Source organism: Aethalodelphis obliquidens, unplaced genomic scaffold (assembly GCF_003676395.1).
Source record: "Aethalodelphis obliquidens isolate GAN/ISIS:26980383/991018 unplaced genomic scaffold, ASM367639v1 scaffold26, whole genome shotgun sequence".
Taxonomy (NCBI): Eukaryota; Metazoa; Chordata; class Mammalia; order Artiodactyla; family Delphinidae; genus Aethalodelphis; species Aethalodelphis obliquidens.
In genome coordinates this window covers 22,009,575-22,034,036 of record NW_020837970.1, presented here as the reverse complement: position 1 = coordinate 22,034,036, position 24,462 = coordinate 22,009,575, and the positions used below count along the sequence as shown (strand labels likewise).

Below are 24,462 nucleotides of genomic sequence, written 5' to 3'. Positions count from 1 at the left end.
TGAGAAAGAAAAACGGAGCTGGAGGAATCAGGCTCCCTGACTTTAGACTATACTACAAAGCTACAGTAATCAAGACAGTATGGTACTGGCACGAAAACAGAAATATAGATAAATGAAACAGGATACAAAGCCCAGAGATAAACCCACGCACATATGGTCACCTTATCTTTGATAAAGGAGGCAAGAATATACAGTGGAGAAAAGACAGCCTCTTCAATAAGTGGTGCTGGGAAAACTGGACAGCTTCACATAAATGAATGAAATTAGACACTCCCTAATACCACACACACAAAAGAACTCCAAATGGATTAAAGACCTAAATGTAAGGCCAGACACCATCAAACTCTTAGAGGAAAACATAGGCAGAACACTCTACGACATAAATCACTGCAAGACCCTTTGTGACCCACCTCCTAGAGAAATGGAAATAAAAACAGAAATAAACAAATGGGACCTAATGAAACTTAAAAGCTTTTGCACAGCAAACGAAACCATAAACAAGACAAAAAGACAACCCTCAGAATGGGAGAAAATATTTGCACATGAAGCAACTGACAAAGGATTTATCTCCAAAACGTACAAGCAACTCATGCAGCTCAATATCAAAAAAAATATAACCCAATCCACAAATGGCCAGAAGACCTAAATAGCCATTTCTCCAAAGAAGATATACAGATTGCCAACAAACACATGAAAGAATGCTCAACATCATTAATCATTAGAGAAATGCAAATCAAAACTAAAATGAGATATCATCTCACACCAGTCAGAATGGCCATCATCAAAAAATCTACAAACAATAAATGCTGGAGAAGGTGTGGAGAAAAGGGAACCCTCTTGCACTGTTGGTGGGAATGTAAATGGACATAGCCACTATGGAGAACAGTATGGAGGTTCCTTAAAAAACTAAAAACAGTACTACCATACGACCCAGCAATCCTACTACTAGGCATATACCCTGAGAAAACCATAATTCAAAGAGTCATGTACCGAAATGTTCATTGCAGCTCTATTTACAATAGCCACGATATGGAAGCAACCTAAGTGTCCATCAACAGATGAATGGATAAAGAACATGTGGCACATATATATACAACGGAATATTACTCAGCCATAAAATGGAACAAAACTGAGTTATTTGTAGTGAGGTGGATGGACCTAGAGACTGTCATACAGAGTGAAGTAAATCAGAAAGAGAAAAGCAAATACCGTATGCTAAGATATATATGGAATCTAAATAAAAAAGGTCAGAAGAACCTAGGGGCAAGATGGGAATAAAGTTGCAGAACTACTAGAGAGTGGACTTGATGATACGGGGAGGGGAAGGGTAAGCTGGGACAAAGTGAGAGAGTGGCATGGACATATATACACTACCAAACATAAAATAGATAGCTAGTGGGAAGCAACTGTATAGCACAGGGAGATCAGCTCAGTGCTTTGTGATCACCTAGAGGGGTGGGAGGGAGGGAGATGCAAGAGGGAAGAGATATGGGGACATATGTATATGTATAACTGATTCACTTTGTTATAAAGCAGAAACTGACACACCATTGTAAAGCAATTATACTCTAGTAACGATGTTAAAAAAAAAGTCTAAAAATAATAAATGCTGGAGAGGGTGTAGAGAAAAAGGAACCCTCTTACACTGTCAGTGGAAATGTAAATTGGTACAGCCACTATGGAGAACAGTATGGAGGTTCCTTAAAAAACTAAAAATAGAGTTACTGTATGATCCAGGTTCCCACTCCTGGGCGTATATCCAGAACAAACTCTTAATTCGAAAAGGTACATGTACCCCAGTGTTCACTGCAGCAGTATTTACAATAGCTAAGACATGGAAGCAACCTAAATGTTCATCAAAAGATGAATGGATAAAGAAGATGTGATGTATATATTTTATAAACACACACATACACATAATGGAATATTAGTCAGCCATGAAAAAGAATGAAACAATGCCATTTGCGCAATATGGAGGGACCTAGAGGTTATCATACTAAGTGAAGCAACCCAGATAAAGACAAATATCATATGATATCACTTATATGTGGAATCTTAAAAAAAATGATACAAAGGAACTTATTTACAAAACAGAAATAGACCCACAGATATAGAGAACAAACTTATAGTTACCAAAAGGGAAAGGGGGGCGAGCGATAAATTAGGAGTTTGGGGTTATCATATACACACTACTGAAACAGAAGAGAAAGTGGAAGGGCACAACCTTTAAAAGAATGACATAGTCCTTGTGGATACAACATAAACTGGTAAGAACTTCCAAGACGACAGAAGAATTGACTTCCAGTATACCTTGAGACTCATTATATGCTCATTGTAATATATTAGCATGCTAAATGACACACCCACAGGTGCCATGACATTTCCGAGGTTAATCATAAAAAGCCAAAAAGTGGGCGGTGGCCCAATTCCTGGAAATCTTTGCCCCTTCTCCAAATCTCATATCTGATATGGGTAAGCTGAAAGTGAGTCCCTTTTACACGTCTGAAGCCAGGTTCTATGTTGTGTCAACTCCACTTCCACGCCCCTTATCCCTGTCTTCTCCTTGTCAAATTCACAGTTACCAGTATAGTTCAAAGTCCTCATTTTCTCATTTAAACAACTGCCTCAGCCATCTAACTAGTCTTTCTGACTCTCAAATCTCTCACCTTGTAAGCCACTCTTCACACTGTTATTAGTCAGTGCTCTAAAACCTTTGGTGGATCCTCAACATTAATGGAACAAAACCTAACTTTCTTGTTAGGATATTCAAAACTCTTCCATGATTTTAATTCATCTTGTCTTTTCAGTCCCATCTCTCAGGTCATTTCCTTCAACTATCCTTTAATATGCAAGACCGCATGCCTTAGACATGATATGTACTGAACTACCGCTAAGCTTTGGCTCATGCTATTCCTTCGCCCTAGGAACAATCATGGAATACAAAGAATACTGCACTGGCATTAGGAGACTTGGGTAAGGGTTCCAACTCTGCCATGTGTCATCTCTGAGTTCAATTCTTGATAGGTAAAATAAGGACAAAGTACCAGCCCCAGGATTAAATAAGAATGCATTTCAGAGTTCTTTATGAATTCTACAGGTACACAAAATACGGCCAAATTCTTCTAAATAATGACTTTCCAATTTTACAACCCACAGTTATTAAGAGGATATCCATTTCTCCACATACTTGCCACCACTGGATATACCAATTTAAAAATTTTCTGCCAATCCGGTAGAATAAAACAATTTTATTATCTTTAAAATTTGCATTTCCCTGACTATTAGTGATATTGAACATCTTTCCCAATGTTTATTGGCTATATTCTTTTCTTTGAATTCCCTGCTCATATTCTTTGCCCATTTTTCTATTTCCTCCTCCCTTTTTCTTATTATGGATATATAACTGTTCTGTTCCATCCATTCAAAATATTTTTTTTAGGTCTGGCACTTGTCCTCTTAATTTATTGAAAGTGTCTTTTGTTATTGAGAAGTTTTTATTTTGTTATATCTAAGTTTAACAATCTATTTTTTTAATGGTTTTTGATCTTGATAGCTGATTTTAAGGCCTTCCCTACCTCATGGTCATACACATTTTCTTCTAACATTTGCAAAGTGTTTCTTATATATTTAGACTTTTATTACATTTTGATTTTATTTTTTGTTAATGGTGTGAAAATTTTATATATCTTTCTAAATGCACACCATTTATTGAATAGTCCGTTCCTTAAATATTGATTTAAAATACCACATGTATTCTACATTTAAATTGGGAGATATACGTGAGTCTGTCTCATAATCTTTTTGTTTGTTTGTTTTTTGTTTTTGCGGTATGTGGGCCTCTCACTGTTGTGGCCTCCCCCGTTGCGGAGCACAGGCTCTGGACGCGCAGGCTCAACAGCCATGGCTCACGGGCCCAGCCGCTTCGCGGCATGTGGGATCTTCCCGGACCGGGGCATGAACCCATGTCCCCTGCTTTGGCAGGCAGACTCTCAACCACTGAGCCACCAGGGAAGCTCTGTCTCAGAATCTTTACTCTGTTTTTGATCTAGTTGTCTTTCCCTATGCCAAAACCACACTGTTGCATTTTACTGAATGCTTTCGGGGGCGTTATAGAGAGGATTGTGAAGTTTCCTTCTCTAATAACTACAAAATAAGTTATACAAATAGATTTTATAGTGCTGACTCATCTTTACATTCTTGGGATAAATCCTAACTAAATAATACTTTAATTCAATATTCTAATATTTTATTTATGATTATTTTAGTCCTATCTCCAGAAGTAAGGTAGCACTGTAGTTTTCCTTTCCTTTCTGCACCCCCACCCTCTTTTCTCTCTCTCTCTTTTTCTGTGTCTCTCTTTGGTTTGGGTATTAGTGCTAATGTATTAGCATCATAAAACCAGTTGGGTAGGGTCCTATCTTTTTATATATCATCCAAGTCTATATGAGTTCTTTAAAAGTTTCCTAGAACTCACCTGTAAAACCTGGGCCATTGTAGGGACAAATCTTTAAATTTCTTTTCAATTTCTTCTTATAATTATTAGTTAACTCAAGGTTTTTACCTTTTCTTGTGATAACTGGAATAAGTCATATATTTCTGAAAAATTATCCACTGAATCTCAGCTTTCACATTTTATTAGTATACATTTATACAGAGTTCTTGCAACTTTACAAATCTCTGTATATTTAGTCGTGCTTACTTTTTAATTTTTAATATTTTTTTGTTCTTTTCCAGACCTGCCATGATTTATCCATGTTATAAATTTTTCAATCAAAAATGCTGCTAATTTCTGATCTTACCCCTATTAATCTGGACCTTTATTTTCTTTGAATTATTTTATCAATTTCTTTTTTAAATCTTTAAGTCAATTATTTAATTCATTAATTTTATTTAAGCAAATGACTTAATTTTTATGAAATGAAACATGCTTCCATAAAAACTTTAATAACCCAAAAGTACAATATAGTAAGCAACAAACCAACCAGCACCCCATTACCCAGAAAGAAAAAGTGTCAATATTAATTGAATGTCATTCCACACATCTCTCTAAGCATTTATGGAGATGAATGGATGACTCCAAGCCTCCTAATTTATCCTTTTTCTTCCCAATTTTATGGTCTTTCCTTTTAAACTGTTCTTAATTTCAAAAAGCTCTAAAATTTTCTTTTTTAATAAATGCAGTGTCATCCTGCATGTCTCTGTGGATATTATATTTATTCTAAAGTTCTGTTTTGCTCTTTTAACTCTGATTCCTTGGGTATTAGTTCTTCCATTTGCATAGTTCGGTATCCTCCTTCACAGTATTAGTTTTCTTTAAATATTTTATGATAATTGGGTTGTGGGCTCATCTTTGTTTAGGCTTTAGAGATATCTTGTTCCCGTCTGATGTATGTGATTACAGCAGCATTTTTTTAGGGGAAGGGCAAAATTTTCCATTGGGTAGTGAACATGGTTAGTATCTGGGGGGGCTCCCTATCCTTTCTGAATATTGACAACACTGGGGAATTGCCTTGGCTTTTAAAGCACCCACACTTCCTGGTTTTGCATCATACACACTAAGGAGAAATGAAGGTAGGAAGAGGTAGATCCATATGTTTGCTTGCCCAGCAGGCTAGACATAAAGCACCCCTATAATCTCACATCTTTTATAGTATTCTGTGCGTGTTTTCTCATCTGCATTCCAATCCTATTTTCAAGGGTTTTTTTCATGGGTTTTGGCCAATTTTGCTTCTTTTCACAGTTGTGTTTGATCGGTACCATACATTTTTTGGAGGCGGAAGGAAGGATCACTTTTAGGAATGAGCAGTAGCAAAGGGAGGCTTCAGCATGTTCTCAGTGCATTGGAAGTTTCACACAGATGTTTTGGCAGAGATAAATGGACAATACTGTACATACTTTTAAAGGAAAATATGGTTTTTTTTTAAACTATACTTTCTCTTCTATTGATGTATGGTCTCATAATAGTAAGCACAGGGTGTTATCCAGTGGTTTCTAACCCTTGATGCACATTACTTATCTGGGAGAGCTGCTCAAACATATTAAAACCTAACCCCAGAAATTCCATTTTAATTGGGCTGGGGTAAGAACCACTGGTATAGTGGGAAAACTACAGGCTTTAGGATTAGACAAATTTGAGTTCAAATCATCATTTACTGTGGTCTGTGACTTTAGGCAAGAAACAAACTCTTAAAAACAAACAACACCACCAACAAAAAAGAAACAAACTCTTGAGCTTTAGTTTCATCTGTAAATTGGGTTTACAAGATTGTGGTAAGGATTAGAGATAATGTAAGAAGAGAGACTAGCACCATGCAAGACAAATAGCAAATGGTTAACAAATGTTAGCTCTTCTAAATACAGTTATAAGTAAGCAGACAAAAAACCATGGCATTAGGAAAGAGACCAAGTAAAATAGGACATCCCTTCATATGCTAAAATCTTACAAATGACAAATTTAACTCCAAAAGTCACAAAACTGTTCATAGGAGTTGACGATCATTCCCAGATATTCCAAACTAAGAGAGACTGTGAGATTTACAGAGTGTTCCTACTACATTTTATTGTACCCCCGGGCTCTTTTAACATGCTTATTTCAATGCATTTTTTTTTTTTCAAAGGATAACTCTCTAGGCTATTACAAGGTTTCTGAGCCATTCTTCATTCCTACATTTCAATACCTGAGAGTAAAAACAGCAGCTAATAATAGTGGCAACCTGGTTATACATTTCTGTCTGTACTCATTCAAATATTTTGTGAGAAATAGATGAGCACTTTGAAGTTGCAGGAAATGAGCAAAATAACTAGAAAACTGTGGGACCCATGAATTGAACCAACTTTACTGTCTCTGATGCATGAAACAATCCAATCCTAATTATAACCAGCTGGAGACAACTCCATTTTCAGAGATACTACCCAAACACAATGATGCCCATTTGCTGACAAGTAAATGTGCATACCTTTATCATCTGTATCATTCAGAAGCACAAGTATGCCATTTGGCATAATATAACTTCTTAATTAGTAATATCAACCGAATTCTTTTAGAAGTTTTAACGTATGCCCAATTACAGCTATAATTATTCACCTATCAACAATAGAGGAAAATTATTTTCTTCTTGTTCTTTAAAATGTTTCAATGTTCAGAAGTTATTCATGTTCATATACATTACATAATAGGACTTAAATTTGTCAAATCTTTAGTATAAAAGTAGACCCAAAGCAATACTAACAGTCAATCTGACAATAACACCTTAATTTAGAGGCCCACACTAAACATTAAGAGGGCCTGACTCCTATTGTATTCAATGTACATTTACATGGTAAATTATCTGACATTGATTTTCAATGTGAAGACCCTCTCAAAAACAAATTCTATGGCCAAGAAACACATGGAAAAGTGTCCAATGTCATTAGTCACCAGTGAAAAACAAATTAGAATTCCAATGAAATACAATTACAGACTGACTAGAATGGCTAAAATGATACAGCATAATAATACCAAATGCTGGAAAGTATGTGGAATAACTGCAACTCTAATATCTTCAAGGTGGGAGTGAAAGACACGATAAAGGATATTTATGCAAAACCCACAGCCAACATTATATTCAATGAAGAAAAACTGAAAGATTTCCCCTTAAGATCAAGAATAAGACACGAATCCCCATTTTCACTACTTCTATTCAGCATTGTCCTGGAAGTTCTAGCCAGAGCAATGTTAGGCAAGAATAAAAATAAGAAGCATCCCAACTGAACAGGAAGAAGTAAAATTATCTTTACTCACAGATAACAAGACCTTATAGATAAAAATTCCTAAAGAATAGACACACACACAAAACTATTAGAACAAATAAAAAATTTTGCAAGAATTTCAGGATACAAGACCAACACACAAAAATCAGTTGTATTTCTATACACTAAAAATGAACATGAAAATGAAATTAAGAAAACAATTCCATTCACAATAGCATAAAAAAAGAATAAAATACTTAGGAAAAAATTCAATCAAGGAGGTGCAAGACTGTATACTAAAAACCACAAAACATAAGTGAAAGAAATTAAAGGAAACCTAAATAAAAAAGTATCCTATGTTCATGGATTGGAAAACTTAATATTGTTAAGATGTCAATATTTCCAAAACTGATCCTGTGATTCAATGCAATCCCTATCAAAACCTCAGTTTCCCTTTATGTAGAAATTAACAAGCTGATTACAAAATTCATATGGAATCTCAAGGGACCCAGAATAACCAAGAAGATCTGATGAAAAACAAAACTGAAGGCCTCACACTTCCCCAGTTCAAAACTTATTACAAAGCTACAGTAATCAAAGTAGTGTGGTATGGGCATAAGAACAGACAAATGGAACAGAATTGGGAATTCAGAAATAAACCCATACATCTTTGGTCAACTGAGTTTTGACAAGGATGCCAAGATCATCCAATAGGCCAAAGAACAGTTTCTTCAACAAATAGTGCTGGTACAACTAATATCAACATGTAAAAGAATGAAGTTGGACCCCTACCTCATATCATATACAAAAATTCATTCAAAATGGGTCAACAACCTAAATGTAAGCACTAAAACTATAAAATTTTTAGAAGAAAACACAGGGGAAAGTTTCATTATTTTGGCTTTGGCAATGGATGCTTAGATATGACACCCAAAGCACAAGAAATAAAAGAAAAAACAGATATACTGGGCTCCATCAAAATTAAAATTTTTGTGCATCAAAAGACACTATCAAGAAAATGAACAGGGCTTCCCTGGTGGCGCAGTGGTTGAGAGTCCGCGTGCTGAGGCAGGGGACACGGGTTCGTGCTCCGGTCCGGGAAGATCCCATGTGCCGCGGAGCGGCTGGGCCCGTGAGCCGTGGCCGCTGAGCCTGCGCGTCCGGAGCCTGTGCTCCGCAACGGGAGAGGCCACAACAGTGAGAGGCCCACATACCGCAAAAAAAAAAAAAAAAAAGAAAAGAAAATGAACAAACCTATACAATGGGAGAAAATATTTGAAAATCATATATCTAATAAAAGATCTGTATCTAAGAAATATCAAGAACTCTCACAACTCAATAGCAAAAAGACAAGCAACCCAATTAAAAAATGAGCAAAGACTTGAATACATTTCTCCAAAAGAGGTACAAAATGGCCAACAAGCAAACAAAAACGTGCTCAACATCATCAGTCATTAAGTAAAGTGCAAATCAAAACCATGAGATACTACTTTAATCCACTAGCATGGCCATAATCATAAAAACAAAAAAACAGGTATTGGTGAGGATATGGATCTTGTACATTGATGGTGGGAAAGTAAAATGGTGCAGCCACTGTGGAAAGCAGTGTGGAAGTTCCTCAAAATTTAAACATAGCATTACCATATCACCCAGCAGTTCTACTGCTGGCTGTATACCTCAAAGAACTAAAAAGAGGGACTCAGACAAATACTTGTATGTGAATGTTCATGGCAGCATTATTCTCAATAGCCAAAAGGTGGAAGCAACCCAAGTGCCCACTGACAGATGAATGGATAAACAAAACATAGCATATTCATATCATGGAACATTATTCAGCCATAGAAATGAATGAAGTATTGATACATGCCACAAACATAGATGAAACTCAAAAACATTATGATAAGTAAGGAAGCCAGACACAAAAGATCACAGATATTAGTACATTTCTATGAAATCTGAAGAATAGTTAAAACCAGATAGAAAGCAGATTAGTTTACAGGGGCTGAGAGAAGGTGGGAATGGAGAATGGATAGGTCTCCTTTTGGGGTGATGAAATGTTTTGAAACTTGATAGAGGTGGTAGTTGCACAACATTGTGAATGTACTAAATGCCACTGAATTATGACTTTAAAATGGTTAATATTATGTTACATCAATTCTGCCTCAATAAAAATAAATAAAGGAATAAGAAAAAATTCTGATGCCTCTTATGAGCAGTTATTAAAACTCTTCTGGTTCTTGGCCAAAGAGGACACACACAGTAAAAAGGATTTAGAAATTACAAGAAGAAAATGATTATAGCTGCATTATAAAAAATAATCTTTTATTTCACTTAGGAAAGTACAAGAGCAAATACCTTGAGGAATAAACAACCACTAATCATATAAACATTGTTCTGTTTAGTTTTCTGTATAATTACTCTTAACAGAACTTTTGAATCAAATGTAAAACTAGAAAGTCTCAGCAAAGAGATAGAAGATATGCAGAATAATCAAATGGAAATTTTGGAATTGAAAAATACATTTTAAATGAAAAAATTCACTGGGAAGGCTCAATAGCAGACGATAAAGGAAAGTCAGTGAATTTGTGGATAGTTCAATAGAAATTATACAATTTGAAAAATAGAAATAAATTTGAACCAAAAAAAAAAAAAAAGAAAGAAAGAAAAAGAAGAGAGCCTCAGAGACCTGTAGAAAAATAACCAAAGGCCTATCATCGATGTTACTGGAGTTCCAGAAGGAAAGGAAAAAGAATATGGTGCTAAAAATACATTAGAAGAAACTTCCCAAGTTTGGCAAAAGACATAATCCTACAGATTTAAAAAGCCCAGTGAACTCAATAAAGGACAAGCCCAAAGAAATCCACACCCAGGATATCATAATCAAACTGATGAAAACTAAGAAACAAAAGTTGAAACCAGCCAAAGAAAAACAACATTTTTAGGGAATCAATTGGAATGACTACAGATTACTCATCAGAAACAGCGGAGGACAGTTGGAAGCAACACAATATTTTTAAAGTCCTGGAAGAAAAGAACTGTCAACTAAGAATTCTATATTCAACAAAAATGTCCTTCACCTGAAGGTCAAATAAAGACACTTTAGATGAAGGAGAACAGGAGAAGAGGTTGCCAGCAGATATGCTATAAAAGAATTGCTTTTTCTGTTGTTCAGAGAGAAGCTATCAGAAGGAAATTTGGAGGATTAAGATAAAGAATGAGAAAGAGAAATGGTAACTATCTGGATAAACATAACAGACTATTCTCCCCTCTTGAATTTTTAAAAATACGTTTGACATCTGAAAGCAAAAAATAATATTGTCTGATAGAGTTTTCAATGCATGTAGTGTAATATATAAGTAACTATAACCTAAAGAGGGCAAAGATAAAGCCATTTATACGGTGATATGGTTTCTACATTTTACTTGAAGTGGTAAAATATTCTCAGTAGATTGTACAAGGTTTAGTATGTACATGGTAATCCTTAGAGTATCTACAAAGACACAGAGTAAAACACACAACAGGTAAGTTAAATAGAATACCAAAAGATGTTCAAATAAATCAGGAAAGAGAAAACAGGATAAAAAACAAAGGGAACGGGGCTTCCCTGGTGGCGCAGTGGTTGAGAATCTGCCTGCTAATGCTGGGGACATGGGTTCGAGCCTTGGTCTGGGAAGATCCCACATGCCACGGAGCAACTAGGCCCGTGAGCCACAACTACTGAGCCTGTGCGTCTGGAGCCTGTACTCCTCAACAACAGAGGCCGCGACAGTCAGAGGCCCGCACCACGATGAAGACTGGCCCCCGCTTGCCACAACTAGAGAAAGCCCTCGCACAGAAACGAAGACACAACACAGCCAAAAATAAATAAATAAATAAATTTATTTAAAAAAAAAAAAACAAAGGGAACAAACAAAATAAATGGTCAACCTAGGGACTTCCCTGGTGGTGAAGTGGTTAAGAATCCACCTGCCAATGCAGGGGACACAGGTTTGATCCCTGGCCTGGGAAGATCCCACAGGCCGCGGAGCAACTAAACCCATGCGCCACAACTACTGAGCCCGTGCACCACAACTACTGAAACCTGTGCACCCTAGAGCTTGTGTACCACAACTACTAAGCCTGCGTGCCAAGAGCCCGTGCTCCACAATAGAGGAAGCCACCACAATGAGAAGCCCATGCACTGCAACGAAGAGTAGCCCTCCTCACTCGCCGCAACTAGAGAAAGCCTGTGTGCAGCAACAAAGACCCAACACAGCCTAGATAAATAAATTAATTAATTAAATGGTCGCCCTAAACTTAAATGTCAATTACATTAAATGTAAATAGTATAAACATTAAAGAAATTATCAGAATGGATTTGGAAAATCATGACCCAATTACTTGGTAACTACAAGAAACACACTTCAAATATAATTATATAGGTAGGTTAAAAGTTTTTTTTAAAAGAGGAAAAAGATAGATATAACATGAAACCATTGATCAAAATAAAGCTGGAGTGGTTATATTATCAAAGTAGACTTCAGAGTAAAGAAAATTAACAGTAACAAAGAGCAACCCTTATATACTAATAAAATGTAAATTCTCCAAGAAGGCACAATAATTCTGAATGTGTATGCATCTAACAAGAGAGATTCAAAATACATGAAGCAAAAACTGACAGATCTGAAAGGAGAAATAGACAAACCTACAATTACATTTGGAAATCTCAGCATTCCTCTCTCAGTAAACAACAGTGAACAATTAGCAATGATACAGAAGAGTTAAACAATACCATCAGCCTACTGAATCTAACTGACATTTAAAGACATTTATCCAACAACAGCAGAATATACATTCTTCTCAATTTTACATGAAACATTCGCCAAGACACACCATATCCTGGGTCATGAAAGAAATCTTAATAAATTTAAAAGAAATGAAGAATATTCTCTGCCCATAACAAATAGAAATTAATAACAGAAATTACCAAGAAAATCTCCAAATACCTGGAAACTGCCTAAACCAACAATCTATGATTCAAAGAGGAAGATTCAAGGGAAATTAGAAAATATTTTGAACTGAACAAAAATAAATATAAAATTTCAAAAATTTGTGGAATACAGTTAAAGCAGTATTTACAGGGAAACTTAAATAGTATTTATATTACAAAAGGAAAGTCTCAAACCAATAATCTAATGCCCTCCTAATTAAATCTTTGCAAACATCTTTATCTCCTTAGATTTTACAGGTATATATATATTAAATTTTTTTTTGGTATATATTGCTTAAATGCCCTCAGAAAGGTCTTTAAATTTTGACTCAAAACTTACCTTCGCTGAAAAACTTTCTCTAATTAGCCTTTTCCCACTGTTCCATCTGTGTAACTATTTGGTCTCATTAAATTACTGTTATATTTATTGGACCATATAAGCAATTACTGCTTTAATAAGACATTAAGCCGCTAGGCTATCTGCTTACAAAGCACATGATATCTTAGAGGAAATCTAAGTGAGGGGATAATAAACCTATGGGCTATGAAATGGGTAGCAAAATTGGCATAAAAAGATGAGTTATTAGGATTAATTTTAACACCCCATTTCCATGAATAGAGCATATTCTAATCATTTTTAGATTTTCCTATTGTTCTAGTTTGTGTGCCCCATAAAAGGCAGTGGCTGCAGGTACAGTTTGCATTGTCTGTATTATCTTTGGAATTAGTAAAAAAAAAAAAAAGTTCAAACTCTGAAAAATTGTGTCAAATTATCCATATCTTCAAACTCCATATATGCCCTCTCTAGATTTCTATCGTGCCTCATTTATAAAGCATGAAATTGAAGGCTAACTGCTGTCCTGTGACAGAAAAGTGTAATAATAATTCAGAAACACTGCCTATTGTGTTTTATTCCACTTGTGAAATGAAATCACATACATTAAAATAAGAATAAAGTCTCAAACTGTGCATTTTCAGCATCTGACATCACTCACAAACAATTAGCTAGTACTAATTCGGTCCAATATTGTGAATGTTTCATTAATAAAAATTAATTAGCTCTGTTAGTTATGAATGTCACAGGAAAACCCAGCCTCGGGTGCTCTGATTGTTACTGTTATTTGTTTTCAGGAATCACTTGCTGAGAATTGCTTCCCCTAGTTTTATTTCTATGCCTCAATTATACAACCTTAAAACATGGCAGCCCCTTGTATTATACATTTCCTGCAAATATTAAGCAAATATGCTAAAGCAGAGCATATTTTACATAACCACATATGTCAGACTAAATTTGAGCCAAGAAAGAGAATGAATGTACTCACATCTGAATTATATTTGGCAAATACAGAGATATCATAAGCTCCTGGTTTAAATGCCTACATGCTATTTCCATGGCAACTACATAAACATTTTCCTCACAACACAAAGCTATCTTCATTCTTTATATCCCATTATTTATTTTTTCACTTTCAGGGGAAAGCCTAATTTATTCCCTAGGAAAAATCAATCAATGGTTTCTTAATCAGTGGCATTTGAAGAGTAGGTGGCACAGTTCTTTTTATGGAAAAGCAATTTCCACCAACGCTCTTGTTACGTGACAGAAGACTAGAAGAGAATAAAAGTAGTACTTGCTTTAAGGAAAGTGTGTGTATAAGTTGCAATGAACAGTCCTTCAAAGAGAGATGAGAATGTGCATTAGAAACCCGCAAAAGGTTGGCCAAAGTGATCACATGCAACTCCAACTTCTCTTTTGTATGTGAGTGGAGTATCATGGAAACTCCTTTATGGAAAAAAAAAGTGATATTTCATTCCTACAGAGTTTTGGCAGTCTTTAAAAAAATTCCTTTGCTGCTTTCCTTGTGTGATAGAGATTATATATAGAATGGTCAGCAACTAGAGGCAAGAGAAAGACTACCTACTTAAAAGCAGATCAAATGACAGTTAAAAGGAAAGGTAAAGGGAAACCACATCAGGTTCCTTCACTTTGTCTACTCTTTGAGCCTGAGGTAACTATCACAGATTCAAACAGCACCAGATGGAAGAGATCCCTTATTGCATTTTAGCTATCAAATGAACAACAATTTCTCAAAGTGCTCTAAGGGACAGTGGATCAACTAACATTCTTCAGTGTACTCAGAGCTCAGTGGGCTAGCAAGGGAAGCCCATTCAGGATGAGTGTAGATATTAGCCAGTCCCTTCCTCTGAGTTTCCCTGGCACCACTATGATAGCACTTATCACTGTTTTGTTATTGTTTATATATGATTCCCTCAAGGGACCTTTATAATACCCCTCCAATCTAACACAGTGCTCTGTGAATGGTAGGGTGCTTAATAAGCTAGTGGATTAAATGCATATTCAGCTATAATGTATACACATTTCCTACAATACACAATGCTCCTCATTCAAAAGATTAAACTGTTTTACAATAATTCCCTCTACCATTTTGATGTTTCAATTCTCATGGCAGTTTTATTACTTCCTCTATTTCTACAAGGCAAATTTCTTACAATCTCCTCTCTTTCATTTATCTCCAAGGCCTATGTCCAGTTATGAGGCAAGGGTTTTTTGTTTCTTTTTGGTTTAGCTTCTAATGTTCCAGTACCATTTGTTGGAAAGACTAATCTTTCTTCACTGGGTTGCTTCTGCACCTTTGTCAAAAATCAATTGATCATATATATACATATCTAAACAAAGCATCTGCATCTGGTTTCCTTTTAAATATTCCCCATATGAAACTTACCTGTGCTTTAGCACTAGTTATACAATGGCCCATTATATATCATCAGAGAGTTCTAAAGCACCAGAATGTTTCATGTTTTCCTTCCTATGTATGTCAAACCAACAGAAGGAAACAAAAGCTGGGCCTGACTCCAAGAAGAATGAGTTTCTTAGGGATCAAGTGTTTCCTTTCATTTCTACAATTTGGTATTTTTAGATAAGCTTTCCTGTGACCATGTGCCAGAATTGTTAAACATCAAAATGTACAAGCCAGAATGATAATACTAACTTTTTCCCTCCATTATTCTGTTGCTACTGCATGGGGACAACTACTTCAGAATTCAAATACCAGTGAGGTTAGGAATAACTGGCTTGTTTATTACAAGCATTTGTGCAGACTTCTAGTTTTTCACTGTTATAGAATGTGGTGGGTGAATCTCCCTTCTAGTAACAGAAACAAGGGGACTCTTTGCATTTATTATGCTCCTCAATCGCCACATATGTTTAGTGGTATTCCAGCTGATTGTCGTTAACTTAAAACATTTACTGCTAATTACAGTTGGCACAATAAATCAAAGGGTAAAAATGTGTTCTCAACACCCACAGTAATCCTCTCCTTCACAATAAAATTTCTATCTCTTCCCCCATCATCCCCCATGCCAGGACCAGGCCCTTGGTGAAAGGACTTCTAAGCTCTTTTCGAAGTCCAGATAAACATCCTCTTCCTGGGTCATCCTGTCATGGCGTTTTCAGAGGCTAACTCTTCCCACACATCACGACTGACTTCTTACTACCTAGCATTGTTGTCTTGCCAGCAATACATGTGTGAAGGGAGACTTTATGCCACATGGTATAGTCATTTCTTGGTCATTTGACTCTACTAGAGAGTATTCCTGCTACAACAATCTCAGTAGTAAAGAATTAAAAGAGCTAATGTGAGAGATGTAAGCTCACAGAAATAACTGTTTTCCCAACAAAAGCCTTAAAAATACATTTGAAAACCTACAGAATGAAAGAATTACATTCTTTCAAAACAGTGCAGAATTAACAAGAAGACGGTGGCACTTTAGGTACCAAGAAGAAGACACAAGAGGACAAAGTCACAACACAACAGCAAACCTGCACTATTGACTAGAGTATGTTGCCTACTCGTCTATGCTATGTTTTATTTTGAGCTCATATGAAAAAATACAGTTAAATAAATATCACACATCAATGAAAGATGCAGAACGTACATCTAGTATATCATCATTTATACTTCATATTGTTTATGAGTACTTACATAAGAATATATATTCACCAACCTCATAGAGCATTTTCCCTGGAGAAGGAGGCTAGGAATGAAATCGGAGAGAGATACAAAGAGGATTTCAATCGTTCCTAAATTGTTTTGTTTCTTTTAGCAAAAATGACAAAATGTTAGCATTCAATTAATTCTTGGTGGTAAGATAACAGATGTTTGTTAGACGATTCTGAATTCATGGAATTTCATAATAAAAAAAATTTTAAGAGAAATAGAAATAACACCTAATTACATTTTAGCCTGGAAGTAAAGCAGATTTATAAACACAGAAAACATGAGGAAGAACCTTCTTTCTTGGAATAGAGTTATAGCTGACCAAAATACATTTTGAACTACATAAGTCTGAAAGAATACTTAAAATGATACTGTAATTTCTAAGTAATATTGGGCAAGTAGATTTGCCTCCAAGAGCTTCCATTTAATTTTATGTAAAGCAAGGATGTTGAAGTAAAATATCTTGGATAACCTCTTCAACTTTAAAAGTCTGTAACTCTTTTTCCCCAAGAGGAGGTAAGTATACCTCTGCACATGTTATTCCTTTTGCCTAGAATAGGAATACTCTTTTCCTCTAGCTTGTTCCCTGGCAGTAAAATCCTATTTATCCGGTAACACTCAGTACATAGGATACCTTCGTGCTTTGGGAAGCCTTCCCTCACCCTTCCTAAGGAGGAAAAAGTACCGTCACAGCATGTTCTCATACTCCCATTAAGCACTTGATACACTATCTTTCCATTTATGTGTTGCCTGTTCTGTTAGATGGTGAGCCACTGATGACAGGACCTGCACTCTACCCTTCTTTGTATCCCCTGAACCTTCCACACTATTGCAAATATTGTTTTCCCCAAGTAAATGATGAATGAATGAATGAGTCAGTATGTAAAATGGCATGAAGTTCACTCCATCATTCAGGTCAGTTGATCGTGCCACTAGAAGGTAGGGGTGTAACCCAGACGATCACTTAATATTCTTTCCAAAAGAATCCACAGGATCATTTCGAATTTTATGCTCTTAGTTTAGAAAGCAAGGATGACATAACTTTTCTTCTTCTCCTTTTGCTTTTCCTCATACTACACAGCTTTTTACAAAGAACATGAAACACTCTTCTTACTTAAGCAAAATATCAGAAACTTAAGATACACTAAACCTTGAACTGAAAAACTGTTACAAAGAAGTGAAACATTTTATCATATATATTTGGATAATATGCAGTTGGCTGCAACAGTTCATTCAACCCTTGTTCTCAAATGGGGCTGGCTACAGTTCCTAAGGTGGAAGAGGGATAGTGTGATAACATGGAGGGGAGAGAGAACTTGGTGGAAAATAGCCAGTAATCCCTCCCAGGAACCCAAGGAAGCAGGAGGGTAGATCTCAGCACCCCTAGTTCTTTCTGGATCAATCTCCCCAGATTTGGCTCCTGAAATAGTTGTTAACTGGGAGATTCTTGGAATCAATGGGAGTGTCCTGGGAGTCTGCCAACCAGCCACAAGACCTAGAAATGCCCTTGACAATATTTAAGCCAAAGCAGACAACTGCCACCAGATGCGATGGGGGGAATTTGGAGCTCAAAGCTGCACCCTCAGAACTTCTAACCAGGTACTAGTGTAGCTCACCCTAGTCATTTCATTAATTCAGAAGTAACATGACCTTGCATTTTACAGGACTGAATATTCTGGACCATACTTATTAATTATAATAGGGTTATTTTTTTAAACTTTTTATTTTGAAATTGAAGATTCACAGGAAGTTGCAAAGATAGTACTGAGAAGCCTCATTTACCCTTAAACAAGTTTGCCCCAATAGTCACATCTTTTGTAAATACAATACAATATCAAAACCAGGAAATTGACATGGGTACAATGTATGTGTATTCACTGTCACTTTATGACACATGTAGATTACTCTAGCTATCACCACAATCAAGATAGACTATCCCTTCACTGCAAAGATACCCCTTGGTGCTATCTCTTTAAAGTCACACCCATCCACCTACCCCTCAACCTTCCCAAACCCCTGGCAACAACTGTCTTTTTCTCCATCATCATAATTTTGTCATTTTGAGAATGTCATATAAATGGAATAATATATTATGTGACTTTTTGAGACTGGCTTTTTTCATTCAGCATAATGTTCTTGAGATCCGTCCAAGCTGTGGTGTATATCAGTAGATCATTCCTTTTTATTACTGATATCATATTCCATGGTATGGATATACCACAGTTTGTTTAACTGTTTACCTATTGTAGAACATGTTGGTTGGTACAATCTGTGGCTAGTACTAATAAAGCTGGTATGAAAAACAATGCACATGTTTTTGTGTGGATATAAGTTTCCATTTTACTGGGTTTAATGCCCAAGAGTGGGATTGCTGCATCATATGGTAAGTGTACATTTAATTTTTAAAGAAACTATCAAATTATTTTCCAGTGTCTGTACCATTTTATATTCTACCAGCAATATATGAAAGATCTAGTTTCTCTGCACCCTCACCAGCATTTGGTATTGCTACTATTTTTTATTTTAGCTAGTCTAACAAGTGTATAGTGATAACTCATCATGGCATTAATTTTCATTTCCCTAATAGCAAGTGATGTTGAACATCTTTTTAATATGCTCATCTGCCAATGCTATTAAGAATATATCCTCTTTGGTGAAATATTTCATGCCTTTTGCCCATTTTTTAATTGATTGTTTTAACTGTTGAGTTTTGAGAGTACTTTAAGTATTCTACATACGACTGTTTTGTCTTCTCATCCTTTTAACTGGGTCTTCTACAGAGTAAAAGTTCTAAATTTTGATCAAGTCCAACTTACCCATTTTTCCTTCTTTTATAGATTGTGCTTTGCTGTACTATCTAACTACTCTTCACTAAGCCCCAGATCCTAAAGATTTTCTCCCATATAAAACTTCTAAAAAGTTTTATAGTTTTACATTTAAATCTATGATCCACTTTGAGTTAATTTTTGTATAAGGTGTGAGACTTAGGCTGAGGTTCTTTTTTTCCACCCCCATGAATATTCAATTGTTCTGCACTATTTGATGAAAAGACAATCCATTCTCCATTGAATTGCCTTTACACTTTTGTTAGGAAAAAAAAATTAGCTGGCTATACTTGTGTGGGGTTATCTATTCTGTTATTGATTTATGTGTCTATCCTACTGCCAATACCAGTCTTGAGTATTGTGGCTATATAAATTTTGCAATCAGGTGGAGTAGTTCCTTCCATTTTTTTATTCTTTTTCAAAATCGTTTTAGCTGTTCTAATTTGCCTTTCCACATAAATTTTAAAATCTTGCCAGGATTTTAGGAATTGAGTTAAGCCTATATATCAAATTAGGGAGAACTGATATCTTTAATATGTTGAGTCTTGATGATAAATTTTACCATCTTAAACTTTGATAATAGGTTAATGTACTTAGTTTTCTACCATTTGGACAAGAAGTACCTATTTGAAAAGGACTGTATATAAATTTAACAGAAAATTTACGCCACTACTATATTTAAAATAGATAACCAACAAGGACCTACTGTATAGCCATAGCACAGGAAACACTGATCAATATTCTGTAATAACCTAAATGGGAAAAGAATTTCAAAAAGAATAGATACGTGTATATGCGTAACTGAATCACTTTATTGTACACCTGAAACTAACACAATATTGTTAATCAACTGTGCTCCAATATAAAATAAAAATTTAAAAAAAGACAAACTGGTTTCCAGATTCATTACTATTTTAGTTTTTAGTAACAGTATCAGTTACTGAGACTGAAAAACAAGGAAGAATTTTCTTGGGATAAAGAGAAAGGCAAATAATACTTCAGGGGAGGACAGCTGAGTAAAGAGGTCAGTTTTGCATTTTTTCCTCACCCATGTCTCCTATCTTTCTCTGTCTTCTGTTATCTCAGATAAAATGCGGGTCTAATGATATCATCTTCAAGTAATTTAACCTTTACTCAGTAGATTAAGTTGTCTTTTCCATTAAATAATAACTAACACTTTAAGAACATAATCAAAACAATGATAAATTATTGACAAAATAAAACTGATGTTGCAAAAGAAAAATACTGTGTATCTAAAGGGAACATAATTTTACAAAGCTGAAATGAGAATGCTGCTAATAAGACCTTTTGCTTAAAAAAAAAAAAAGACCTCTCCTTATCTGCCACTAGGTAAATAAAAACTTCACAAGTTGAAGTTTTGAAATATTGAATGTTTGTAAACTAGAATAAACTCCTAGTTAAGAGCTCAGGTCATGGAGTCAGATAGACCTGGCTCTACCTTGAACTAGCAACTTGATGTAGGGCAATTTACATAACTTCTTTGAGAATGTGTTTCCTCGTATGTAAGATGGATATATTTAATAATAGGACCCATGTCAAATAGAGTGGTGAAGCTTCAGATAATGTATATTAAGCACTAATTCGAATGCTTGGCATATGGTAATCACTCAATACACATTAATTACTATTATTTTTAATTCCTTTTTGTCTGGGCAAATTACATTTAGGCTTCCCTCCATAAGGACAGTTGTCCTAAATGGAGCCTATCAAGCTTTATGAATTTTAAGATTCCTGATAGATACATTGTTTAGAGTGGTCTTACTGTCTGCAAGTATACACTTCCCTTACTCCGAAGAACCATAATTTTAAGCTAATGAACTGAACTTAGATAAAACTGGGTGTTTGGATCAACTTTAACATAGCTAGAACCCATCTTTTGAATTTCAGCCTCTTCAAAGTGGCCATGATAGTTTGCACAGTTAGAAATATGAATTTCTAATTGTACAAATTAGAAATTCTGCCAGTTGCACAATCAGAAGTCTGATTCCATTCCTTCATCAAAAGCCACAGTAGATTTGGGATTTTGGAGGCACCCAGCTTAGATGGGGCCAGAAAAATTAAATAATATGTAATTCAGGTGGTCTCATGTAGGTGAATTACATGACCTCTGAACTGGACTTGATGGGAGAATCAAGGCAATTCTTTTGTTTTATTTTGTAGAGAGGTCAAGTTCTAATTTAATCTGTTCCTTGTTAATATTATGAGACTAAAAACAAATTTGGTAGTTAAAAAAAGTGGAAATTAATGATTAAAAAAATCCACTGCCTATAGATTTCAATGATCCTATCCATGGTTACCAAAAATCACTGAGAGATGAATTTGAATAGAATTAAGAGTTTGATAAGGAGTGGTAAAAGTATCATGATAAAAATTTTGATAATGTTGTTTGTTTTTGGTTCATTAATGAACCTGTGGTTATATGAGATTATAGAATCAAATATAATCAAACGGGTAAAGAAAACTCAGATCATTAATGGAGAAGACAGAGACGTTTGGTGACTTTCTTTTCTTTTCTTTTTGGCCACACCACGTGGCTTGTGGGATCTTAGTTCCCTGATCAGGGATCGAACCCAGGCCCAGGGCAGTGAAAGCGCAGAGTCTTAACCACTGGACTGCCAGGGAATTCCCCAGGGACTTTCTGCGTATTATCTTGCTTGTATGAGTGAACATTCAGCACTTAAATTTCTGCTGTGCTTCAAAAGTTACTTTCTCCAACTTTAATTTTTTAATGGTTCAGGACTAGAAAGAATTTGCTGGACATTTTTAAAAGGCCACATGCTGGTACATGGTTGGTAGGGAAAAGAACATGGAAAGTTCTAATTATGCCATAAGTAGAAGTTTAACCAATAATTGGATAATTTTTTTAAAAAAATCAAGGTATTTTCTATCCAGGTTAATGTTAACACAGGGAAGAGTGATTAGAACATTCATTCCTTACATACTACTTATCCTGGGTTACACTTGCCAATTTAAATCATTTTCTTGAAATAATAGGTCCTGCATTCCTTAGAATCATTAGGACTAGTAATGGATACTGTATTTGACTGATTTTTCACATGCCCTGATTTCACAGCAAGGACCCAGTTGTACTCAATTACACCCACTCACTACCAAGACACACTGACTCAAGCAAACAAATGATTATACCTCAAAATCAAATTAATAGACTTCCAATGAATAAAAGTTCTAATTCTTCACTAGGATGTGATTAAAAAATTGTAAACATTTGAGTCTTTACAAAACACGTACTGAAACAATTTTGGCCTAAGATCAAGGAGATTTAAGAAGACTGACAAAGAATCTTTAAGTCTTTCTATAATTGCTTTCCACTCTACTTAAAATGTAACAGTCACTGCAATTTCATAATAAGAAATAATTTTATAATCTTTTCAAATTTCTCTCTCCTTTTCTATTTTGGATCCTTGTGTCTTTTTTTGTTTTAATGACATAAAGACTTAAAACCTTGTATCTTTTATAAACTTAAATTCCTAAGAAACAGGGGCAAAGGATAAAATAAAGATTAAATTAAAATAAGATGTCAGATATGAAAGGAAAAAGATCAAGAGACCAGATGTCACATAAGGAAACTAAAAAATAATATGAAAACAAAAGTAAAAACCATTTGCATGTGTGATAGGATACCACCATTTACGTTGCCTGGGTTATTTCTACGAAAGGAAAAAATATCTGGTAAAGGACGGACCTATAAGTATACTAGTATTATGCCATATTCTTACTCAAATAAGCTTACCTGTTTCTGTGTTAAGAAGTTCATAACCTGGGAAAAAAGCAACATTCTTTTGGCTAATATCAGGGGTCAAGCATTAAGAGGCAAAATAAAATCCTGACTATGCTAAATAAGTTACAAAATTATCCGCTCTATCTACACTTTGGTATTTGTAAGGTAAATATTTAAACTTAAAAATAAACCCTTTCAAGTCATCTAAAGTTCTTGGTGGAAATGTAACATGATATGATAAATCTGGTTACCATTTAAATTTGAAGTACTTCATCCATTTTGGTGACAAAGGCGGTTTTAGCAGCTATCATTACATTCATTTAAATTTCAAAGTGCTTTGGGTCCTTCCAGGATGAACGTCCTTTCTTCCTTGCCTCTCATTCCTTAACTTATTTTCTGAAGATAGCAATGTTTACTGCAAGAGAACAACAAAAAATAGAGCTAAACTGGAGAAGTAAACTAGTTTTAAATATATTGGACATTTTCTTTCCTTTAGGATATTCTTAATTTCACACTCACTCAACCGTTAAAATTAGACTTATTCATTTAAGTAACTTCCTTATTTAGGAAGAGACATGGATAGAATCTTACACACTCAAGAACTATCCATGCCATACCTAAGAACCAAGTAACTTATAGGAATCAAACTAGCTAGCACTGATGCACTTGAGGCTTTCTAAGACTTCATCTGATTGTTCTTGTATATTTCATTTTTTGGCTAGAAATATAAAAATAAGAAACATTAAACTCTATTTCACCTTTATAAAAATCCAATTCTAACAGTCACAATTTCCAACTTTGATATAGCCTCTGTTAAATATGAAAGTAGACATCTCCAATTGCAAAAGTTTCTCTAGCCACTTTGTAGTTTTACTTTAGGCTTAAGTATAAAATATATTTATAATTTGGTATACAAAACATCAGTTTGCAGAGACATGGATGGATCTAGAGACTGTCATACAGAGTGAAGTAAGTCAGAAAGAGAAAAGCAAATATCGAATATTAACACATATATGTGGAATCTAGAAAAATGGTAAAGATGAACCTATTTGCAAAGCAGAAATAGAGACATAGATGTAGAGAACAAACATACGGGCACCAAGGGAGGAAGGCGGGGTGGGATGTTGGGAGACTGGGATTGAGATATATACACTACTATGTATA

At 35.2% G+C, this 24,462-nt stretch overlaps 1 protein-coding gene across 13 annotated transcripts in view; it reads right to left on the bottom strand.

The window, feature by feature from the left end:
* The window catches only part of PEAK1 (pseudopodium enriched atypical kinase 1), a 295,050-nt gene that overhangs the window by 122,235 nt on the left and 148,353 nt on the right, over positions 1–24,462 (bottom strand). For 10 of the 13 annotated variants that reach the window (XM_027123685.1, XM_027123696.1, XM_027123694.1 and 7 more), the window contains one exon: positions 23,550–23,713. The exons of 2 other annotated variants lie outside the window; for them this stretch is intronic. The gene's annotated coding sequence lies outside the window, so the exon portion shown is untranslated. Of the gene's footprint in view, positions 1–16,698; positions 16,751–23,549; positions 23,714–24,462 lie in introns of all 13 variants that reach the window. One more of the 13 variants, XM_027123690.1, reaches the window with a different exon arrangement.